The following is a 5000-nucleotide window of genomic DNA, read 5'->3' on the forward strand; positions in this document are numbered from 1 at the left end:
CAACCACACGGCAGCCACACACTCTTATCACGCACTACTCTCCGCCTGTAACACGCACACAGACAATATGTAAGCACCAGCATGGAACAACACCCAGTGCATCCTCTCCGCCACATGAGACAATCCACACTGTCATAACCAGACTGGGAGGTCCACTCAGAAAACGGAATATCCCACCCCCCCGACAACCACCATTGCTCAGCTAAGCCACCAACACCCACACATGTCCTACACAGGGGTGCACCCAACATCACAATACTGCCTCCTCTCACAGCACACAAACAATGGCAGGAATGAAAGACACAGGTCTGCCACAAGCATGGAATCGGAGCGCCGCCTGTCATGAGCCAAAGGTGCATCCTGACGTGGCAAATCAGATGATGCCGCAGGCATCCACTTACTATAATCACAATCAACAAACCGACCGGCCGCCCCCCCCCCCCCCCCCATTACACCTTTCCATACAACAATGTGTACCTTAACCTAAACTATACTGTACCTTAACCTAAACTATACTGTACCTTAACCTAAACTATACTGTACCTTAACCTAAACTATACTGTACCTTAACCTAAACTATACTGTACCTTAACCTAAACTATACTGTACCTTAACCTAAACTATACTGTACCTTAACCTAACCTATACGGTACCTCAACCTAACCTATATTGTGCCTCAACCTAACCTATGTTGCGCCTTAACCTAACCTATGTTGCGCCTTAACCTAACCTATGTTGCGCCTTAACCTAACCTATGTTGCGCCTTAACCTAACCTATGTTGCGCCTTAACCTAACCTATGTTGCGCCTTAACCTAACCTATGTTGCGCCTTAACCTAACCTATGTTGCGCCTTAACCTAACCTATGTTGCGCCTTAACCTAACCTATGTTGCGCCTTAACCTAACCTATGTTGCGCCTTAACCTAACCTATGTTGCGCCTTAACCTAACCTATGTTGCGCCTTAACCTAACCTATGTTGCGCCTTAACCTAACCTATGTTGCGCCTTAACCTAACCTATGTTGCGCCTTAACCTAACCTATGTTGCGCCTTAACCTAACCTATGTTGCGCCTTAACCTAACCTATGTTGCGCCTTAACCTAACCTATGTTGCGCCTTAACCTAACCTATGTTGCGCCTTAACCTAACCTATGTTGCGCCTTAACCTAACCTATGTTGCGCCTTAACCTAACCTATGTTGCGCCTTAACCTAACCTATGTTGCGCCTTAACCTAACCTATGTTGCGCCTTAACCTAACCTATGTTGCGCCTTAACCCAACCTATGTTGCGCCTTAACCCAACCTATGTTGCGCCTTAACCCAACCTATGTTGCGCCTTAACCCAACCTATGTTGCGCCTTAACCCAACCTATGTTGCGCCTTAACCCAACCTATGTTGCGCCTTAACCCAACCTATGTTGGGCCTTAACCCAACCTATGTTGGGCCTTAACCCAACCTATGTTGGGCCTTAACCCAACACACGTTGGGCCTTAACCCAACACACGTTGGGCCTTAACCCAACACACGTTGGGCCTTAACCCAACACACGTTGGGCCTTAACCCAACACACGTTGGGCCTTAACCCAACACACGTTGGGCCTTAACCCAACACACGTTGGGCCTTAACCCAACACACGTTGGGCCTTAACCCAACACACGTTGGGCCTTAACCCAACACACGTTGGGCCTTAACCCAACACACGTTGGGCCTTAACCCAACACACGTTGGGCCTTAACCCAACACACGTTGGGCCTTAACCCAACACACGTTGGGCCTTAACCCAACACACGTTGGGCCTTAACCCAACACACGTTGGGCCTTAACCCAACACACGTTGGGCCTTAACCCAACACACGTTGGGCCTTAACCCAACACACGTTGGGCCTTAACCTGCTCTGTAATTGTCATACGACGCGTTAAATTAGTGTAGTGTTGCCTAACTGCAACCCCCGCAATATAGTTTGCTACTCGCACTGCCCGGTCCCCAGTGTATCGCTTCATGTTAAACACCTTGCAGCTATACACTGTAATGTGGATGGCAGCAGGACGTACATGCTCAATGCCCTTTGCAGTTGTTCATTGGCATTTGCAGTTGTTCATTGGCATTCGCATGGCGAAGCACTTAGCCTACGCTGTGGTACGGCCTGTGTCAACTGTCCGCTGATGTTGTACGTCCAAATCACACACTGTACTGCACATTGGTCCTCATGTACTGAATGATACATCGTGGTACATGTGACCGTACAACGACTGCGCCAACAACGGCGAACCATGCGGTCCAAATGTTGTGCACTCAGCTACGTGTCGTCTCCCTATAAGAGCTGGATTGCAGTGTGGTATGCCCTGGATGGCGATCAGCATGAGCCGTCTGTTGATGTAGTGGCGCGTGTTGTCAGACGTAGTCGTCTCTTCTCACACACCGTGATAGCATGGTGCACTGCGTTCCACATCTGCGACATGCGACAGAGGCCGGTTGACAGTCGTTCGCGCAATGGACATCGCATACGTACGGGGGCCACCTTCCACGTGTTCGCGAAGCGTGCACATGTTGTTGCGTGTATGTGGGCAGACATAGTGTGTCGTGACACCTGACACAGGCATGCAACAATCGTTGAATTTGCAAATGGCGATGGACGCCTACGTTTGCTGGTGACGTTACGCAAATGAACAACTGGTAAACCGTTGTGGTGCGGTTGTTCTCGCTAGAGGTGAATCAGTGATGGCGACGATCGGTTGAGCTACCAACCGGTTGTTCCAGCGATACCCACCATGCCCACGAACGTGAATGGCATCTGGGTGTGAAGCGATACGCGGCGGTGGCTGGGTGGGACCGTCCCCGGCCGGTGAGGGGGGGCCTCCCGGCGTGCTGGCCGCGCGGTGCGTGGGCGCACGCGCTACAGCCGGCTGGTGGGGGCGGCCAGTGGCAGGCGCGCCGGCCGACGGAGGCGGCAGGCGGCGCAGCTGCGCGCCGGCGCACCCTGCACGCGGCGCCGTGCGGCCAAAGTAGGTCCTCGCGGGCCCGGTGCGAAGCGCGGTGGACATCTGCAGTGTGCTGGTCCGATTGAGGACTGTGTGCGCTGAGGATGCGCCGCCGCCCGGCGCTCGGCGCCGCGACGCCGTCTGCTGCTCGGTCGCCTCTGCGGTTCTCGCAGGTGGTTTGTATCGCAGCTGTGCGGACGTGTTGGCGCGTGCGCTGTGCTGGGAGAGTTCGCTTCGGCACCCAAGTGGGGCTTTTGTCCTTCTGTGGCGCTGGCGTTGGAGCTGCCGGTCACCGTAGGTGGCGCGTGTTGTCTCCCGCCGGCAATGCCACGACAGCACGCTCCCGGGCCTCTGTCGGCAGCGGCAAGCTCAGTTGGGAGCACGGGTGGTCGCACCTAAAGCGTCTACTCGCCAAACCCCGGGCGATTGCGCCTCTCTCGAACCCGACCAAGTACTTAGGACGGCGCTGCGCGCCGCCGGGACCTGAGAGGGTTTCGAGGTGTATGGTGCAGGGGAGCTCAGCCTCCTCCTGTTTGCAGAATAATTGAGCGGACGCTTGCGTGTTCGCGCGGGCCCCCGGGACACACTCCCGGGCGGCCGGCTGCTCAGCTCTAGTTGACGCAGCTCCCTGGTTGATCCTGCCAGTAGTCATATGCTTGTCTCAAAGATTAAGCCATGCATGTCTCAGTACAAGCCGCATTAAGGTGAAACCGCGAATGGCTCATTAAATCAGTTATGGTTCCTTAGATCGTACCCACGTTACTTGGATAACTGTGGTAATTCTAGAGCTAATACATGCAAACAGAGTCCCGACCAGAGATGGAAGGGACGCTTTTATTAGATCAAAACCAATCGGTCGGCTCGTCCGGTCCGTTTGCCTTGGTGACTCTGAATAACTTTGGGCTGATCGCACGGTCCTCGTACCGGCGACGCATCTTTCAAATGTCTGCCTTATCAACTGTCGATGGTAGGTTCTGCGCCTACCATGGTTGTAACGGGTAACGGGGAATCAGGGTTCGATTCCGGAGAGGGAGCCTGAGAAACGGCTACCACATCCAAGGAAGGCAGCAGGCGCGCAAATTACCCACTCCCGGCACGGGGAGGTAGTGACGAAAAATAACGATACGGGACTCATCCGAGGCCCCGTAATCGGAATGAGTACACTTTAAATCCTTTAACGAGTATCTATTGGAGGGCAAGTCTGGTGCCAGCAGCCGCGGTAATTCCAGCTCCAATAGCGTATATTAAAGTTGTTGCGGTTAAAAAGCTCGTAGTTGGATTTGTGTCCCACGCTGTTGGTTCACCGCCCGTCGGTGTTTAACTGGCATGTATCGTGGGACGTCCTGCCGGTGGGGCGAGCTGAAGGCGTGCGACGCGCCTCGTGCGTGCTCGTGCGTCCCGAGGCGGACCCCGTTGCAATCCTACCAGGGTGCTCTTGAGTGAGTGTCTCGGTGGGCCGGCACGTTTACTTTGAACAAATTAGAGTGCTTAAAGCAGGCAAGCCCGCCTGAATACTGTGTGCATGGAATAATGGAATAGGACCTCGGTTCTATTTTGTTGGTTTTCGGAACCCGAGGTAATGATTAATAGGGACAGGCGGGGGCATTCGTATTGCGACGTTAGAGGTGAAATTCTTGGATCGTCGCAAGACGAACAGAAGCGAAAGCATTTGCCAAGTATGTTTTCATTAATCAAGAACGAAAGTTAGAGGTTCGAAGGCGATCAGATACCGCCCTAGTTCTAACCATAAACGATGCCAGCCAGCGATCCGCCGCAGTTCCTCCGATGACTCGGCGGGCGGCCTCCGGGAAACCAAAGCTTTTGGGTTCCGGGGGAAGTATGGTTGCAAAGCTGAAACTTAAAGGAATTGACGGAAGGGCACCACCAGGAGTGGAGCCTGCGGCTTAATTTGACTCAACACGGGAAACCTCACCAGGCCCGGACACCGGAAGGATTGACAGATTGATAGCTCTTTCTTGATTCGGTGGGTGGTGGTGCATGGCCGTTCTTAGTTGGTGGA

The 5000-nt window shown here is 53.6% G+C and overlaps 1 non-coding gene across 1 annotated transcript in view; it reads left to right on the plus strand.

The window, feature by feature from the left end:
* Positions 1-3605: 3605 nt before the first annotated feature.
* Positions 3606-5000, plus strand: part of LOC126454621 (small subunit ribosomal RNA) — a 1910-nt gene continuing 515 nt past the window's right edge. The window contains exon 1 of the ribosomal RNA XR_007585272.1: positions 3606-5000. This exon is cut by the window's right edge and continues 515 nt beyond it. This is a non-coding gene — a ribosomal RNA (small subunit ribosomal RNA).

This window comes from Schistocerca serialis, unplaced genomic scaffold (genome assembly GCF_023864345.2).
Source record: "Schistocerca serialis cubense isolate TAMUIC-IGC-003099 unplaced genomic scaffold, iqSchSeri2.2 HiC_scaffold_992, whole genome shotgun sequence".
NCBI lineage: Eukaryota > Metazoa > Arthropoda > Insecta > Orthoptera > Acrididae > Schistocerca > Schistocerca serialis.